The sequence below is a fragment of the Palaemon carinicauda genome, chromosome 20, assembly GCF_036898095.1.
Source record: "Palaemon carinicauda isolate YSFRI2023 chromosome 20, ASM3689809v2, whole genome shotgun sequence".
NCBI lineage: Eukaryota > Metazoa > Arthropoda > Malacostraca > Decapoda > Palaemonidae > Palaemon > Palaemon carinicauda.
In genome coordinates, this window is record NC_090744.1 from 95118504 (window position 1) to 95139058 (window position 20555).

Below are 20555 nucleotides of genomic sequence, written 5' to 3' on the forward strand. Positions count from 1 at the left end.
TTTTACAAATAAATACATGAAAGCGCAGCCGCTAACAATATGAGAACATGACATGAAAGATTATTCTCCGTGGCAGGAAATAGAGTCAAAACACCACTCAAAAGGATGTGACGTCACCATCGATAACATCCTAGACTGACTTTAACTACAACGCATGAAGCTAGCTATAGTCTCATTGTTATATGACAAAGAATATGAAATTCTATATAAAAAGCTCGTTTACAGGCGTCCTGGTCTCTTAATGAATCTCGTCCGCACTCGAGAGGTTTTTTTTAATGTCAAAATAGCTTAAAATCGTTCAGCGAAACACAAAGAAAATGAAGCGAAGAGGGGGAAAAACTGGTCGCGGGCTTCAGTATCGGCGTTGGAGAAACAGGTATGACCACCCATCTGTTAAAGGCTGGATGCAGAAACACACTAGAGAAGTGTTTGTCAGAATATTATCTTATATACTTCAAGTATTTAGACCTTACTGATATAGACAATGGAGAAGCTATAGGGTATATTACAGATCTAGACTAAAAGAACGATAGAAATGAAGAAACTATGGGAAAAGAAAACTTCATTTTTAAACAGCCTACTTGCTTTTCGCCATTTAACTTGTCTGAGAGAGAGAGAGAGAGAGAGAGAGAGAGAGAGAGAGAGAGAGAGAGAGAGAGGGGGGGGGGGCTAACATAACCTCGAAACACCAACACTTTCAGTGTCACGTACATTCATCGTATTGTTTGTTGCAAACAAACCTGTTTGTTATCTTGACTTTAGAAAGGCAGACAACTTAAGAATTAATGACACCACCATGAAATTAAGGGTACGAAATGTAGGACGTTGTTCAAATATGTGTTACATTATTATTATTATTATTATTATTATTATTATTATTACTTGCTAAGCTACAACCCTAGTTGGAAAAGCAGGATGATATAAGATTAAGGGCTCCAACAGGGAAAATAGCCCAGTGAGGAAAGGAAACTAAGAAAAATAAAAACAGTAACATTAAAATAAATATTTCCTATATAAACTATAAAAACTTTAACAAAACAAGAGGAAGAGAAATAAGATAGAATAGTGTTCCCGAGTGTACCCTCAAGCAAGAGAAATGTAAATAACTTTTATATTATAGGCATGATTATTATTATCATCATTATTATTTTACAACCCTAGTTGGAAAAGCAGGATGCTATAAGCCCGAGGGCTCCAACAGGGATAAAATAGCAAGGAATGGAATCCGACATCAAACAAATGAAACAAAAAAGAGGGCGTCTCCTCTCTACGTTCCTCCCAGCCTGACTAAGGACTCAACCGAGTTCAGCTGGTACTGCTAGGGTGCCACAACCCACCCTCCCCCGTTATCCACCACAGATGAAGCTTCATAACGCTGAATCCCCTACTGCTGCTACCTCCGCGGTCATCCAAGGCACCGGAGGAAGCAGCAGGGCCTACCGGAACTGCGTCACAATCAATCGCCATTCATTCCTATTCCTAGCATGCTCTCTTGCCTCTCTCACATCTATCCTCCTATCACCCAGAGCTTTCTTCACTCCATCCATCCGTCATGTTTATATTTTCACATAACTTAATGAAATAAAAAAGGTAAATGTCATATTTATATTTCCACATAACTTAATGAAACAAAAAAAAATTAATGTCATATTTATATTTCCACATAACTTAATGAAACAAAAAAAAATTAATGTCATATTTATATTTCCACATAACTTAATGAAACAAAAAAAAATTAATGTCATTTATATTTCCACATAATTTAATGAAACAAAAAAAAAATTAATGTCATATTTATATTTCCACATAACTTAATGAAACAAAAAAAAATTAATGTCATTTATATTTCCACATAATTTAATGAAACAAAAAAAAAATTAATGTCATATTTATATTTCCACATAACTTAATGAAACAAAAAAAAATTAATGTCATTTATATTTCCACATAATTTAATGAAACAAAAAAAAAATTAATGTCATATTTATATTTCCACATAACTTAATGAAACAAAAAAAAATTAATGTCATTTATATTTCCACATAATTTAATGAAACAAAAAAAAAATTAATGTCATATTTATATTTCCACATAACTTAATGAAACAAAAAAAAATTAATGTCATTTATATTTCCACATAATTTAATGAAACAAAAAAAAAATTAATGTCATATTTATATTTCCACATAACTTAATGAAACAAAAAAAAATTAATGTCATTTATATTTCCACATAATTTAATGAAACAAAAAAAAAATTAATGTCATATTTATATTTCCACATAACTTAATGAAACAAAAAAAAATTAATGTCATTTATATTTCCACATAATTTAATGAAACAAAAAAAAAATTAATGTCATATTTATATTTCCACATAACTTAATGAAACAAAAAAAAATTAATGTCATTTATATTTCCACATAATTTAATGAAACAAAAAAAAAATTAATGTCATATTTATATTTCCACATAACTTAATGAAACAAAAAAAAATTAATGTCATTTATATTTCCACATAATTTAATGAAACAAAAAAAAATTAATGTCATATTTATATTTCCACATAACTTAATGAAACAAAACAAAAAAATGTAAATGTCATATTTATATTTCCACATAATGAAAAAAAAGGTAAATGTCATATTTATATTTCCACATAACTTAATGAAACAAAAAAAAATTAATGTCATTTATATTTCCACATAATTTAATGAAACAAAAAAAAAATTAATGTCATATTTATATTTCCACATAACTTAATGAAACAAAAAAAAAATTAATGTCATTTATATTTCCACATAATTTAATGAAACAAAAAAAAAATTAATGTCATATTTATATTTCCACATAACTTAATGAAACAAAAAAAAATTAATGTCATTTATATTTCCACATAATTTAATGAAACAAAAAAAAAATTAATGTCATATTTATATTTCCACATAACTTAATGAAACAAAAAAAAATTAATGTCATTTATATTTCCACATAATTTAATGAAACAAAAAAAAAATTAATGTCATATTTATATTTCCACATAACTTAATGAAACAAAAAAAAATTAATGTCATTTATATTTCCACATAATTTAATGAAACAAAAAAAAATTAATGTCATATTTATATTTCCACATAACTTAATGAAACAAAACAAAAAAATGTAAATGTCATATTTATATTTCCACATAATGAAAAAAAAGGTAAATGTCATATTTATATTTCCACATAACTTAATGAAACAAAAAAAAAATTAATGTCATATTAATATTTCCACACAACTTAATGAAACAAAACAAAAAAGGTAAATGTCATATTTATATTTCCACATAACTTATGAAACACACCCTGGCTTGAGTCATATCCTTGAACCGTCCCACGAATATGGAGGTGTGACGGGAAAGGCCCAGGTGCCCGCGTGAGGTCAAATATGGGAATTACCCTTTTTTTTTTTTTTTTAGGAAAATAATCAATAATAATAATATAGTTATCCTTCAAGAAACTAGACGAAGGAGGTTCAACGAAAAGCTCTTACTCAAATAAATAATGAATTTGTGAAATAATCAAACCTCAGTATGAATCACTATATTCATTATTCGACCATTTCTTTATATTTATATCAATTATTTCATAACTCGGTTCTTTACTAATTTAGGATACTTTACTCGAGTTAAGTTTGGCCAAGTTCAGCTTAGTGTTCTAACGTTAGTTTCGCAATGCTAGTGATACGTTTCCGCTGTTAGGAGAGAGAGAGAGAGAGAGAGAGAGAGAGAGAGAGAGAGAGAGAGAGAGAGAGAGAGAGAGAGAGAGAGCTATTCTCTTCAACACTTTTGTTGATCACCAGTTCTACACAATCGAAGTCTCCAATTTCCTGATGCTGAGATAACATTACCAACAACAACAACAACAACAACAATAATAATAATAATAATTAAAGAAATGACCATAACAGGATCTCAAGTATCAAACTATAGTCTAGCTACAAAATCAAACCATTGTTCTCTAGTCTTGGGTAGTGTCATACCCTCTGTATCATTATTATCATTATTATTTGCTAACCAACAACCCTAGTTGGAAAAGCAAGATGCTATAAGCCTAGGGGCTCCAACAGGGAAAATAGCTCAGTAAGGAAAGGAAACGAAGAAAAATAAAATATTTTAAGATCAACAACATTAAAATAAATATCTCCTATATAAACTATAAAAACTTTAACAAAACAAGAGGAAGAGAATTAAGATAGAATAGTATGCACGAGTGCACCCTCAAGCAAGAGAACTCTAACCCAAGACAGTGGAAGACCATGGTACAGAGGTTATGGCACTACCCAAAATTAGAGAACAATGGTTTGATTTTGGAGTGCCCACCTAGAAGAGCTGCTTACCATAGCTGAAGTCTCTCTTCTACCCTTAAAAAGATTAAAGTGGCCACAGAACAATTACAGTGCAGTAAGAAGAATTGTTTGGTAATCTCAGTGTTGTCAGGCTTATGAGGCAGAGGAGAATATGTAAAGAATAGGCCAAACTATTCGGTGTGTATGTGTGTGTGTGTGTGTGTGCATGTATGTGTAGACAAAAGGAAAATGAACCGTAACCAGAGAGAAGGATCCAATGTACTACTGTCTGGCCAGTCAAAAGACCTTATAACTCTCTAGCGGTAGTATCTCAATGGGTGGCTGGTGCCCAGGCCAACCTACTACATGGTCTTCCACTATCTTGGGGTAGAGTTCTCTTTCTTGAGGGTACACTTGTACACACTATTCTATCTTCTTTCTCCTCCTCTTGTTTTGCTAAAGTTTTCATAGTTTATAAAGAAAACATTTATTTCAATATTGTTACGGTTCTTGAAATATTTAATTTTCCCTTGTTTCCTTTCCTCACAGGGCTATTTTCCCTTCTGGAGCCCCTGGGCTTATAGCATCCTGCTTTTCCAACTAGGGTTGTAGCCTAGCAAGTAATAATAATAATAATAATAATAATAATAATAATAATAATAATAATAATAATGTCTAAGAAAGTGGCGTGCCACGTTTATTATACAGCAAGCCTTGGGTCTACGTCCTTACGCCAAACCGTTAAAAAGATAATGTCCTATCTATCAGATTATCAGTCCTCTGCCCCGCCAGAAGCATTTATCATGAAAGATTTTTCAGTGGATATTTATATTGAATCCCTCGTGAGGATGATATTTACATCTATTAAAGTCACGTGTGTTAATGACAATTGATCATACACACACACACACATACACACACACACACACACACACATATATATATATATATATATATATATATATATATATATATATATATATATATATATATATATATATATATATATATATATATATATATATATATATCTGTGTGTGTGTGTGTGTGTGATCAATTATCACTAACATACATGACTTTAATAGATGTAAATATCAACCACATAAATGGATAATATATATTTTCTTCATTTCTTGTCTTCCTCTAGTGTAAATCTGCAATATACCATTTAGCTTCTTCATTGTACAGTATATATCAGTAAGGGCTAAGTATTTCATGAAATGGACCCACCAGTATTAATTTATGCATCAGCACCTTGGATCCTTACTAAAGCCTTAAAACCTAAGCTAGTTACAACTCAAAAATTTATGGAAAGAATAATGATAGGAATAACACTTAGAGACAGAAAAAGAGCAACATGGATACGAGAGCAAACTAATGAAGAGGATATTCAAACATGTAAGAAATAGAAATACACGTAGACAGAACATATAATGAGAAGGACAGACAATAGATGAACATTAAGAGAATGAAAATAGGTCCCTAGAGATTGTAAAAGAAGCAGGGAAAGGAAGAGAAGACGATGGATCGACGAATTAAGGATGTTTGCGGGCATAGACTGGCAAAAGACCATAAAGAGACGAAAGAGGAAGGACATGTCTGAGGCATCCTTGGTCTAAAGGACCAAGGATGAAGTTGGAAGAGAAGGAGTAGGAATGATGATGACACCAAGAGCATAAAAGGCATTAACCGAGAGGAGGGCTGTAAATAGTAGATTGTTACGAACAAAGTTCAAATCAAAGCATTGCAATATGAATATTATAGTTTGCTATGCCCCAACAAATGATTCCCCTGAAGAAAGAAAAGATAAATACTATGAAGAACTGCAGAGTGTAATACATGAGATCCCAGAGAGAGATATGAAAATTGTGATTGGCGAATTCAATGCTAAAGTAGGCAGAAGTAATCAAGGGATAGAGAATGTGATGGGTGTCGAGGGTCTTGGCTAAGTTTCAAATGCAAATGAGCACATTTCATAAATTTCTGTTCAGCAAACAATCTTGTCATTAGAGGTACTCTTTTTCAACACAAGAACATTCGCAAGTATAAATGAACTTCACCACGTGGCAATTACAAAAATCAGATAGATCACATTGCCATTAATAAAGAGAGAAGGGGGACTCTGAGAAATGCAAGAAGCTATAGAGGTGCAGATATCAGTGGTGATCACCAGCTCCTCACAGCCACACTGAAATTAAAACTGAAAGATCCGAACAGAAGATGGATAGAATACCTAGGTTTGATACAACTAAGGTTTTAGAAGAAGAGCACAGAGAAACATATGCAATTGGATGTAGGAATCGATTTGCATTCTTAGACACTTTAAGAGACGAAGAACTGACAATTAATAAAGAGTGGTGAGATATTAAGAATATATATCAGTCAGTTGGTAGTGAAGTCTTGGGACATGCAGTTACAAGGAGAAAGCCATGGATATCAAATGATACTTTGGATACTATAAAAAGGAGACAAAGGCCGAAATTGATTGTTGAAAGTTTTCAAGGTAGAGCATGCTAAGTATTCCAGTATTGATAGTGAGGTCAAAAGAAAAGCCAGTAATGACTGGAGAGAATATTTAGACAGTAAGGCATATGAGGCTGACAAAGCTATGAATTCAGTAAGTGGCTATGGTGTAAGAATTGCTCATAGAATTATTAATGAAATCTCGACTGGGGCAAAGAAGAAGAAACACATACCCATCAAAAAGAGAGATGGAGCTATCATAATAACAGAAGATGAAGAAAGACAACGTTGGATGGAACACTTTAGTGAGGTCATGAATAGGAGATATGAAGGGAATAATTTGATTGCTATACCTGAAGCTAATAAAGACCTTGATGTGCCCATGAATGAATTCAGTGTTTGAAGTCGAAGCTATCCTAAAAAAAATAAAGAGATGCAAAAGCCCCTGGATACGATGGAGTAACTCCCGAGATGATACTGGCCGAAAATGAAGTAACTCCCAGACTACTTACAAGATTATTTTGTAGAATGTGGCATGAAGAGGCAAAACCTGATGAATAGGAGTTAGGAGTGTTGGTAAAAATACCAAAAAAGAGGAGATCTGACTGATTGCAATAATTACAGAGGCATAACACTTACATCAGTTGTTATGAAAATATATAGTATGCTTATTCTAAAGAGACTGAAGAGAAAGATTGATGGAAAGCTGAGAGACGAACAAGCAGGATTTAGAAAAGGTAGAAGTTGCACTGATCAAATTTTCATTTTGAGACATGTTGTACAACAATGCGTAGAATATAGAAACTTTGATGGCATTTGTGGACTATGAAAAAGCCTTTGATAGTGTGCATCGGCAAATTTTGTGGAGTCCTGCGTTATTATGAAATTCCTCCTAAATATGTAAATTTGATTAAGTCTGTTCATGAGCATAACAAGTGCAAAGTTAATGTTAATGGAGTATTATCAAATGAATTTCCAGTGAATACCAGAGTACTCCAAGGGAATGTGTTGTCACCTATGTTGTTTATCCTCTTTATGGATTCTGTAATGCATAGAACAGTCAGAGATAGTGGAGAAGGATTGGACTGGATTGATGATAGGATAGGAGACCTAGAGTATGCTGATGATGTTGTCCTTGTTAGCAGAACACCACAGGATTTGCAATGCTTGCTTACCAGAATCCATGAAATATCACAAGAGGTTGGGCTGAACATGTGCCATTCTTCTTATTTCATCATTTTCCAATCTTTCAAGCAGTGATATTCCCATAATCCCACCTTAGCATTATCATCTCTTTTCTCTCAAGCTTTGTTTCCTCTTCTTGTTTTAAAGCCCAAGTTTCTGATCCATACATTTACACTGGTCTTATTACTGTGTTGTAGATCTTACCTCTTAGCTTAAATGGTATTTTCCTATCACATACCACTCCTACTACCTCCCTCCACTTCCAAAAGATGCTTTTATCCTATACTCAACTTCAGCCTCACATCCTCCCTCCTGATTTATAGTAGATCCCAAGTATCTAAATGGTTCTACCTGTTTTAGAAGTGCTCCTCTACTTTCATGTATGACTATCCTGTCCCTAATTTCCTTACTGTTAACCATGGCTTCAGTCTTATCCACTTTCACCCTCAAACCACAACTTTCCAAAGTATTTTTCCACTCTAAGTCTTCCTCATTTCCATTGGTAATCACCAAATCATCTGCGTTTAGCAAATCTCACAACTCTTCATTTCTGATCCCTTCAATTAACACATCCAAGACCAACACATATATAGATGGGCTTAAAGCTGACCTTTGCAGGTCTTTGAAATACTGATAAATATTCAAATATTTGTAACAGCCATGCTATGAGTTCTAATATTAATTAAGACATATCCACCAGCAAAACGCGCTATACATTCTATTTTCGTCAACTGATATTAATTTATTAACGACAATGAAACGGAGGAAATCACTGTGCCTACATACGGTCAATGATTTTACTTCAATTTTCAGTTTGATTCATAACTTCGAGATGAAAGCATCTGTGGCTCTAGGAATAGTGCTTGCTCTGGACGAAATTTTATTGAAGACCCATCAATAAAGATCAAAGGATCTTTGATCTCTCAATGAATTGATTCACTGAAATTGTTTCAATTAAATTTATATCAATGTCCCCTACACACGGTCAATTTCTCCATCAATTCATTGACGTCAATAAATTGATATCAATTAATTGACGAAAAAATTGATCATGTGTAGGGTAGGTATAATTATTTTCAGTCCTTCCTATAGATAGTAAACCGTACCCAGTAAAAAAAAAAAAAAAAAAAAAAAAAAAAAAAAAAAAAAAAAAAAAAAAAAAAAAACGTAGACTAGAAAATTATCTTAGAATTTATCAATAATTTCATTGGTGTCTTTATTACGTAAAATTCACTGAAACGGCGTTTTCCACATAAAGAATATTAACGACGAACATAAAAAAGTTTAAATATTAGCAATATTATAAATAAGCAACTAGCTAAATATATAATGACGCCAACTTATTTCAGTAATAACCCGGTTTGAGAATAATAGTTTCCTTAATAAACACTAATTTCTAAAGTTATCAGACAAAATTTAAGCAAACAAAAAAAGAACCATTTGAATATTCCCCACCAATGACCCCAGGATATAAAATATTAGTCTGCAAAGAGAGTTTAGATCCTTATTTATGTAACTGAGCATATCAACATTATTTACTTAAAAAAATAGAACATGTTTACTACGCTTAAACATGAAGAAAGAGAAACAGTTTTGATAATGAATAAATCACTTGGAGGTGACACGTGCCTCGAAAAATAATCAGACCAAAGGACATTTTCTTGCGAGAAAGAACTGGACAAAGGCTATGATTTCCTAGACCAAGTCCAGTAACACCACGACTCTTGCTACTATATCATGAGAGAGAAAATGACTAAACAAAAGGACAATGTGAAGCAGGCAAACGTGTTTTTGCCCCTTAGTTTTTTAATCATTCTTATTCTTTGGCCTTTCTGTTCTATCTTCTTATCTCCCCCCAAGGGCACAGCATTCTCTCCGCTTCGACCGACATTTTAACCATCCCCTGTGACCGGCAAATCTTGCTGCTGCTAGAGGCGTCGTGCTCAGGTCCTTCTTCGCCTGTCGAAGGAACTTGTATGATTCCTGACTGATATATGACAATTTCTAATCAAAGCCAAGAGATTATCGAAACTGCAGTTGATGTGTCGCTAATGGTAGCTTCTCTTTCTGTATTATCAAATCGTAAATCTCTTTCTGTCTCGTCTCTTACATCTCATTCTGTTTGCGGTGACTTGAAAGACGTGTGTTAAAATGTGGGAGACATATTACATGTAGATGAAAGATATTACTATTATTAGTACTAGCCGGGCTACAACCAAAGTTGGAAAAGCAGGAGGCTACAAGCCCTAGGGCTCTGCAACATGTAGCCTAGTGAGGAAAGGAAATAAATAAACTTTATGTGAGAAGTAATGATAAATAATTAATTTTTTCTTTTTATCTGTAACAACGTTAAATTAGATGTCTTATATGAACTTGTTCAACATCAAAGCATTTGCAGCAAGTTTTAACTTTTGGATTAAGAGGATCACTCCACAAACTGGTGACAGCTGGAATAATACTTTTAGAATACTGTGTAGTATTGAGCCGTATGATGGAGAAAGGAAGATTGCTGGATTTAACTTAATGCCTATATTTTACGTGAGGATGGTACAATCTGAGAAAATCTCAATGCAAAGGATGGTCAGAATTATGAAACATTTTATGCAACTTGCAAAAAGAACTAAAAGAACGATGGAGCCAAAGATTAATATCCATAACAGGGATTAAAAATTGTATCGATATATAAACATAATGTATAGATAGATAGATAGATAGGCTGTGGTTGTTATCAGCCATATGCTAAAAGATATTAGTGGAATGAAAATAAACATGATGGGATTTTATAGAAAAAATATCTTTCGGGCCTTGAGGTCCACTCTTTACAATATCCAATTGAGCCTACTATTGTAGTGATCATCATATATGATAAAAGCGCGTTCTCTCTCTCTCTCTCTCTCTCTCTCTCTCTCTCTCTCTCTCGTCAGAGACCAGGCGGAAGAGTTATTTTTTCCCTTTTTACTTCCAAAATCAAACGTCTGTACGGGTTTAAATGTATATTCCTACAAATGCTTGTATTGTATCATTACAATTTATACAAAAGTGAATGCATAAATTTAATATTCATTATTCTTGTACATTACAATCGTCTCCCAAATTCCACTTTCTTTTCATTACATACAACTACAATTATATAAATGTAGGCATAATCTTGCAAAATTATCAAATGGCGCAGTTTATTTATGAGACTAGACGTGTTGCTCTCGAGTGTAGATGCATGTGTCATACATTGTTATAGTAGATTTCACACATGAATCTATCTTTGAGGAGTTAAAATGTCAAAAAGTAGCAGTGAACATTGCCTGGTGTTCTTTTGGACGTCACCATTTCTGAATGCTGAAAACATATAGACTCCCCTTATTTCAGATAAGGCACATTACTCAACACAGACGAAAGCTATCGAAAAACGAAGTAACTGTATTGCCATAAAATATAGAACATTAGTTTTTGAATGTTAACTTTTTATTATCAAAATGAAACAATAGAATGAATAGGGTTATTCGAGTATACATACATTAACAATCATAATGAAGCATACTCTTTGAAGTGACGAGATGTTTAGGCCTACCCTTCTAATTACAAGCTTTTCACCATTATATATTCCTGTTCAAGTGAGCGTGTACAGGCTCAGGGATGATGAAAAGCTACCTATCATACGGAAAAAAAGTATGCGCGTCCATCTAAAGCAATTCACCTTTTAAACATTCCAAATTATACACATTTGATTTGTCCAAAATCCTAAAACCTGCGTAACATTCATATTTACTTGCAACTATAATACTATTTTCACGTGGAATTAAAATACAGTAGAAGTATGAAGGCTTAAAAAATCGATTATATAGATATGATACAGTAAAAGTTATAATTGAACCAAAAAATCAACCGTGTAATAAACTATAACCAATGAATAATTAAGGTAAATATTTGGAAATGCTGTAACTTTTACGAAATCGGAAAGGTTGTACAGGGTTCAAAGCAAAGAATCTAGATGCTTCATATTCGTCATGTAAATGAATTGTCCATTTCAAAGAGAGAGAGAGAGAGAGAGAGAGAGAGAGAGAGAGAGAGAGAGAGAGAGAGAGAGAGAGAGAGAGAGAGATTCTTTCTAATACGATAAAACTAACGTTGGCGACTTCCCATACCTCCTAATAAGAAACTTGTGCAACCTAGGGCCCCTTTTGTCCTCTTTAGGTTACACGAAGGAACCCATAAAAACCAAATGAACTGAGGAGATAACATAGGCCTACTGTTTATGGCTACTGTTGCTATGGCCTAGATATGTAAACGGTCGGGTCTTTTCATTGGTTTATAGGTCTATATTTTGGCTTCAGAATCAACAAAGACGATTTGTAAAGGTACGGAACTTTCGCTTGCAAATTTAGTTATAATAGTTCCATACATGCAGAGCCTAAAGATTATTACTAAATAAAAGAACATATACCAAAAGATGTAATAACTACCTCAAACCTAGCAAATGTCATTAAAAAGATATTCCAATAAACACTGCTGAACCCAATAACACAATATATGGAGTTTATTGTTTGTTTATTTGGAAAATGATGACCATATGGAAAAGCACTAGGCCAGGGAGACCATTCAAATGAGAAAACTCCACATAAATTAAGTAAAAATGTGTAATGCATACAGTGCACAGTGTGATAGCGGTGATGTCACCGACTAGCCTACTTGTTCAAACTCACGTGCATGCTAGTCTTCATACGAAGTAAAATGATCGTCATTAATTAGAGAAAATGTATATTAATGAAAACAACTCAATAAGTAGATGCTGTTATACTATCCCAGAAGAATAATAATACACGAGACAAGAAATGAACAATAAAATGATGAAAGGCACGGGCCAAAACATGAAGAATAGCATGAGAGAATATATAAATTTAAGTGAAGAGAATAGAAATACCAGATAGATGGAATAAACTAGAAATATCATCAGTGGGCAAGTATAAAGTTACCAGATTAGAAATAGACGATAGAAGAGGACTATCTATTACGAATACAATTAGTAAGATGTTTGAGAAACTAGGGACAAAATTAATGACAAGATTAGAATATTTCACTGGGGTTGGATAGAAGGTAAATCAACAGCAGATCACCTTATCACACCGAATGCAGTTATAGATTATAATAATTATTTAGGAAACTCAACATACAGAGGTAGTAGGTTGGCCAGGGCACCAGCCACCCGTCGAGATACTACCGCTACAGAGTCATTGGGTCCTTTGACTGGCCAGACTGTACTACATGGGATCCCTCTCTCAGGTTACGACTCATTTTCCCTATGTATATACTGTACATACATCGAATATTCTGACTTATTCGTTACACATTCACCTCTGTCTTCATACATCTGACAACACTGAGATTACCAAACAGTTCTTCTTCACTCAAGATGTTAACTTCTGCACTGTAACTGGTCAGTGGCTACTTTCCTCTTTGTAAGGGTAGAAGAGACTTTATTTTTAGTAAGCAGCTCTTCTAGGCGGACACTCCAAAATCAAACCATTGTTCTCTAGTCTTGGGTAGTGCCATAGCCTTTGTGCCATGGTCTTCCACTGTCTTTGGGCAGAGTTCTCTTGCCTGTGGGTACACTCGGGCACACTATTCTATGTTATTTCTCTTCTTCTTGCCTTTTATTGTGTTTTAATAGTTTATATAAGAAAGATTTCTTTTAATGTTGCTACTGTTATTAAAATATTCTAATTGTTAATTATTTCTCTTGTAGCTTATTTATTTCCTTATTTCCTTTCCTCATTGGGCTACTTTCCCTGTTGATGCCCTTGGGCTTATAGCATCTTGCTTTTCCAACTAGTTTTGTAGCTTAGAACGTAATAATAACAATAATATGGTTTGGGGATGCAGTAAAATGTTTAATGTCTCTATGAACTTTGCTTGAAAGACTGTATTTAAGAATTGAGTAAGATGGTTAGGAATCATGATGCTATGATTATATATAAACTAAGGCGATAATTAAGAGTCATGTCTGATATACAGAGAAATGTAAGACAAGGAACAATTTTTGGACCAAAATTGTGTTCAATTGTCACGGACAAAGTTAATACCTTAAGTAAGAAGACGATAACCTTGATTAGAAATATTACAATAGAAGCCCTGATTTGTGCAAATAATATAAAGTTCCCTAGCAACAATAGATACAAAGTAGAGAAAGTTATTAGCAATTTGGAGGAACGAAAAAAATTTACTTTTAACAGGAGATAAGGAATGGTGAAGTATTGATTTAAAAGCTCAAGATAGAGATGACTGGCGAAATCTAATCGAGGCCCTTTACTTCAATAGACCTAGGAGGAGGAGATGATGATGAAGGAACGAAAGAAATTTACTTTTAACAGGAGATAAGGAATGGTGAAGTATTGATTTAAAAGCTCAAGATAGAGATGACTGGCGAAACCTAATCGAGACCCTTTACTTCAATAGACCTAGGAGGAGATGATGATGATGAAGGAACGAAAACAATTTACTTTTAACGGCAATCCATATAAGTCAGCGGTGTTAGTAATAAGACACAAAACACATGAAGTTAGAAAAGTAAATGGAGTGGTTAGAAATGGAAGGATGGAAACAGTAAAGGAAGATAGATACTTAAGGAGAATGGTACTCAGGAGAGGGAAACCATAGTCTTAGCATAAGTAAACCGTAAGCAAATATAGGATATGGTGCAAGTCAGAGGAAGTATGGAGACTAACTCAGTAGGAAATTTGGCATTGCTTGTGAGAATAAGATTTCTGAAACAGTAGTATTACCTACAATGTTTGCAAATATCGAGACATGTCGTGTAATAAAAGACAAAGAAATGAAAGAGCTTGAGGGTATACAGTACAACATTATGAAAGGAATGTTTGAAGAGGTTATAACCACACCTTATTGGGGGTTAACCGCAGAAACGGGAATATGGTCAGTTGAAAACAAGTTATCTCAAAACATCAAATGATAAACGATTAGTTAAGGAGATAGTGGACGACCAAATGAGGGACCCATTGTGGAATGTTGGGAAAAAAACAAAAAAGTTTTTCAGAAATATGCAAAGAATTATATTAACATTGAAGAAGAAATTATACAAAGCAAGAACTCATAAAAGAAATAAAAAAGTAGCAAATGTATAAGAAAAATGGAAGAAAAGAAAGCAGAAATGACCAAATTGTGGTTTGTACATAGTAATGACAGAAGAGATTGCATATGAGAACTTAACACCAAGGAAGCTATAATAGTAATATAAACAAGGTTGAATATGATCATTTTAAAAACAAATCATAGAAACACGAATGAAAAGGATAGCCTTTGTTAGTTGTGTAGTGAGGCAGATGAAAAGCATACTGTATGTTTAGCTGTAAGGAATTAAGAAAATTTAGAAGCAATGGCATAGAATTAAGGAAGTTAGAAACACCACTCAAAGAAGTTACCAGATATTAGACAGGCCCTGGAAGTTAATGTAAAAGCAGGCAAGCTGTGCCGTCTGTGTAGGAGGTACCTAATGACCATGAACTTTTTGCAGATTGAAGTGTACCCACAGTCATAGTTGCTAATCAATCCTTACCTGTTGTTGCTATAGATTGTCTGGAAATATTTATGGAGATGGAATCTCTTGTGAACGGGTTTATGTCCTGGTGTGGACCCACGGAGAGCATCACGGCCCAATTTGGACCCTCAAGATTTTGTGTTTTTGGTTCTTATATTTTTTTTTTTACTATTACAGAATTATGTACTACTACTACTACTACTACTACTACTAGTAATAATAATAATAATAATAATAATAATATTCAGTCAGTTTGCCAAGGCTCCAGTCACCCGTTGAGATAATACCGCTAGAGAGTTGTTTGGTCCTTTGACTAAATTGACTGGCCAGATATCATCATTATTATTATTATTATTATTATTATTATTATTATTATTACTTGCTAAGCTACAACCCTAGTTGGAAAAGCAAGATGCTATAAGACCAAGAGCTCCAACAGGGAAAATAGCCCAGTAAGGAAAGGAAACAAAGAAATAAGAGAATTAATTAATAATTAAAATGAAATATTTTATGAACAGTAACGACAATTAAAATAAATATTTCTTAAATAAATTATAAAAACTAACAAAAGAGGAAAAGAAATAAGATAGAATAATGTGCCCGAATGCAGACTACCCTTAAGCAAGATATCTCTAACCCAAGGCAGTGGAAGACCATGGCATATAGGCTATGGCACTACCCTAGACTAGAGAACAATGGTTTGATTTTGAGTGTCCCTTCTCCCAGAAAAGCTGCTTACCATAGCTAAAGAGTCTCTTCTACCCTTACCAAGATGAAAGTAGCCACTAAACAATTACAGTGCAGTAGTTAACCTCTAAAGAGAGGAATTGTTTAGTAATTTCAGTGTTGGCAGGTATATGAAGACAGGAGAATATGTAAAGAATATGCCACACTATTCGGCGTATACGTAGGCAAAGGGAAAATGAACCGTAATCAGAGGGAAGGATCCAATGTAGTACTGTCTCACCAAAGGACCCAATAACTCTAGCAATAGTATCTCAGAGGGGGGCTGGTGCCATGGCCAACCTATCTCGGCTAATTCACGGAATTCCTTTCTAGTTACGGCTCATTTTTTCTCTTTGCCTACACATACATCTGGCCTATTCTATACACATTCTCCTCTTTTCTCATACACCTGACAACACTCAGATAACCGAAAAAAAAAATCTTCAATCAACGGGGTTAACTAATTATTATTATTATTATTATTATTATTATTATTATTATTATTATTATTATTATTATTATTTTTATTATTAGCCAAGTTACAACCCCAGTTGGAAAAGCAAGATGCTATAAGTCCAAGGGCTCCAATGGGAAAAAAATAACCCAGTGAGCAAAGGAAATAAGGAAATAAATAAATGATGAGAACAAGTTATTGTTCAATAGTTACTTTTCACTTGGTGGAGGTAGAAGAGACTCTAGCTCTGGTAACTGGCTTTTCTAAGACACTCCAAAATCTAACTATTGTTCTCCAGTCTTGGATAGTGCTATAGCCTCTGCACCAAGGTCTTCCAATGTCATAGGTTAGAGTTACCTTGCTGGAGGATGCACCCTATCACAATATTGTCTGTTTCCTATCCTAAATGTCCTTACCTTCTCAATTGTTATCCAAATTATATTAAAAATAGTTACTAAATTCATCGCCATATTCAAGAAAAGCTAAAGATAACATGAATTTCATACATGATTACCAAAGTCAAAATAAATTACCATTTTCCAGTCCATGGCTTTATCTCAAAATGAATAAAGCTTCTTTACTGTATAACTGTTTTGGAAGTGATCTTGCTGTTCCCACTGCTGCATTGCTAACAGCAAGCTATCAGCCTACTACTATGACGTAACGAAATAGGAAAATAAAGACAACAAGTGAATTCTTCCCACCTGAGCCAAAATATCAAAAGTAATTGTTCAAACAACATTATAAATAACTCACCAACAACGACGTAATTTACTAATAAATTTTAAAAGTAATCCACGTTCCAATGATTAAAGACCACTACGCACACAGTAACACCATCTATTCTGGTCTCACTCACTGACTGAGATTAGTAGAGAAACTTCGTCGAAACTGAATAGCAATAAGCAAGTACCCCTCTAACTCCTCCCCCATCCGCCTCCCTCCCCAATGAGGTCTAACTCAAAGACTATATACTTCAGTATATAGTCTTTGGTCTAACTCTTATGGGACCTATCGTTGAGTTTCAATTTGGATTTATTAATCAATTCGGCTAAATCTCGTATTTTTAAGATATTGCCTCTGTCACGGAGCACTAAGTTTATTGGAAAAATTAAAGTGATTGATAAGGATATCTTAATAGTAGTTTTAGGTGATCAAATCAAAATTTCAAAAAGAAATAGTGGAAAGTATTTATATACCAGGAGTCAACTCAAGGTCCCCCATTCTGGTCACCCCCAATCATCCCCCCTCAGGTAAAACGTCTTCCTGTGGCAATGATGTACGATAATGACATTTCTTTCCATGGCCCATATTCGTCGTTTCGTAACCACTGGGTCTTCTTAAGTGTCTCAAACGAATTAATTTACTATGAGCTTCAATAGAAAATAGAATTACTCATTCTTCTCAGAGGAATACAGAGATTGACAAGCAAGTTACGAAAACCTATGGCAAGTATATTGGAAAAAAATAATTATATCGCAACTCCAGTAATGGAATTCCGCCATGTCTCAGGGCACACGATATTTAACGGCAGTAAAAATTAATAGTTGGGGGATTTCTGTCATGAATATAAACAAACTCAGAGACTATTATCTCAGACTGATTTGGCATTTTTCTTCTTTTAAATATTCAGACAGAGAGGGGGAACAGACCATTGGAAGATATTACCTTGAGAGGTTTCCCTTCTCTCCGCTTAGATGTCGCTGAAGTCGCCGACACGGTCCAGACCGTCAGACTCAGACGTCCAGATAGATGGCCCGAATAAAAGCAAATAGATGACCAACACTTATAGTTAATATATAAAAAAGAAATATTTCAATGTTGTTATTGTTCTTAAAGTATTTTTTTTTTCATTCTAATGTTGTTACTGTTCTTGAAATATTTTTATTTTTTTGTTAGTTACTTATCTTGCAGTTTATTTATTTCCTTATTCCATTTCCTCACTGGGCTATTTTTCTAGTTGAAGCCCTTGGGGCATCCTGCTTTTCCAACTAGGGTAGTAGCTTAGCAAGTAATAATAATAATAATAATAATAATAATAATAATAATAATAATAATATGCATCTCATTTTGCTTAGAATCATCTACTATGCATTAAATCTCCCGCTAAAGAAAATGGTATGTTTAACTCTTTCGCAATGTGACTTGTATTCTTCAATCAATTGAAATAGGACTACATTGCATTGATATTTTGGAGAGATTTCATTTAAACTCGGCCATTTCCACCCGATCTTCAATTTGGCACATAAAAAGCTCAGATTCAGAAGTATCGTTTACTGCCTTGCAAATATCTTTGAATCTATCAAAATGCATCTAGGCCTAGCCCCATTCGTACAAACATATCAGTGATCAACGATGGGATTATTATTATTATTATTATTATTATTATTATTATTATTATTATTATTATTATTATTATTATTATCTAGGATACAACTCTAGTTGGAAAAGCCGGATGCTAGAAGCAAGGAAATATATAAACTGCAAGAGAAGTAATAATAATCAAAATAGAACATTTTAAGATCATCAACATTAAATTAGATCTATCATATGTAAACTATAAAAATTTCATAAAAAACCAAGACGAAGAGAAACAAGATAGAATAGCGTGCCCGAGTGTACCTTGAAGAAAGAGAACTCTAACCCAAGACAGTGGGAGGTCATGGTACAGAGGTTAGGGTACTAACCAAGACTAGAGAACAATGGTTTGACTTTGGAGTGTCCTTGTAGAAGAGTTGTTAACCATAGCTAAGGAGTCTCTTCTACCCTTACCAAAAGGAAAGTGGCCACTGAACAATTACATTGCGGAAGTTAACACCTTAAGCAAAGAAATATTGTCTGGCAATCTCAGTGTTATGAGGTGCATGAGAACAGAGGAGAATGTGTAAAGAATAGGCCAGATTATTCGGTGTATGTGTAGGCAAAGAAAAAAATGGGCCGTAACCAGAGAAATGGATCCAATGTAGTATTCTGATCAGTCAAAGGATCCAATAACTCTCTAGCCGTAGTATCTCAAGGGGTGCTGGTGCCCTGGCCAACTTACTACCTCTATGTCATGTAGTTATGCGTTGGAAAGTTCACAATGTCAATCTTTTTCTTAGATTAAATTGAACTTGTAATTAAAAAAAGTTCAGTAATACCCTACCGTAGTAAACACATATGAGACTTCAGTGTAGGCTACCTCTGCTTTCTGTTGGCTAGCCTAGCTCCAAGGATAATTGTTCTTTTCCTTTCAACCTTCAAACAGGGACGAGGACCCGATACTTCCTGTTCATCTTAGCTGTGGGACTGATGGAATAATAAGAGTTACCTGATGCTTAGTGAAATGGCTCTCTCTCTCTCTCTCTCTCTCTCTCTCTCTCTCTCTCTCTCTCTCTCTCTCTCTCTCTCTCTCTCTAACAGGAAATGCAGTTACCCACTTCTACATTTATTTCAGTAATTATTGATGTAACTAATTACTCTAGTTTTTTTTTTATGTCATCAGTATTTAAAACAAACAAAAAGTCATCCCTTTTACACGACAGAGAGTTGTGGAACAAAAAAGAAACACGGCAGGCACCAGGTTCAGGTTCAGGGGCGAGGCATTGCCTTTGCAACGGCGCCTCTATAGTATATCTTTCTCTTAAACCGTTTTATCTTTTCCTCCATATCAGGTCTAATACTTCTTTTTTCTTTTCTAAATTTCTTTCACTGAATAAAATGAATCTATTATTTTCATTAGGTCTTCCTCATAGGGCTGTTGAAGCTCAATTATTTCTTTTTCTTTTCTACATTCCTGGCAAAACAACAACAAATTTGATAAAATCTTTTTTCCTTATTTTCACAAAAAATACAGTTTACATTCCCTCCATTG

The 20555-nt window shown here is 33.9% G+C and overlaps 1 protein-coding gene across 1 annotated transcript in view; it reads right to left on the reverse strand.

Annotated features, from left to right (window-relative positions):
* The window catches only part of LOC137614323 (uncharacterized), a 41544-nt gene extending 23929 nt beyond the window's left edge, over positions 1–17615 (reverse strand). The window contains exon 1 of the mRNA XM_068344080.1: positions 17459–17615. The gene's annotated coding sequence lies outside the window, so the exon portion shown is untranslated. The remainder of the gene's footprint in view (positions 1–17458) is intronic.
* Positions 17616–20555: the final 2940 nt, after the last annotated feature.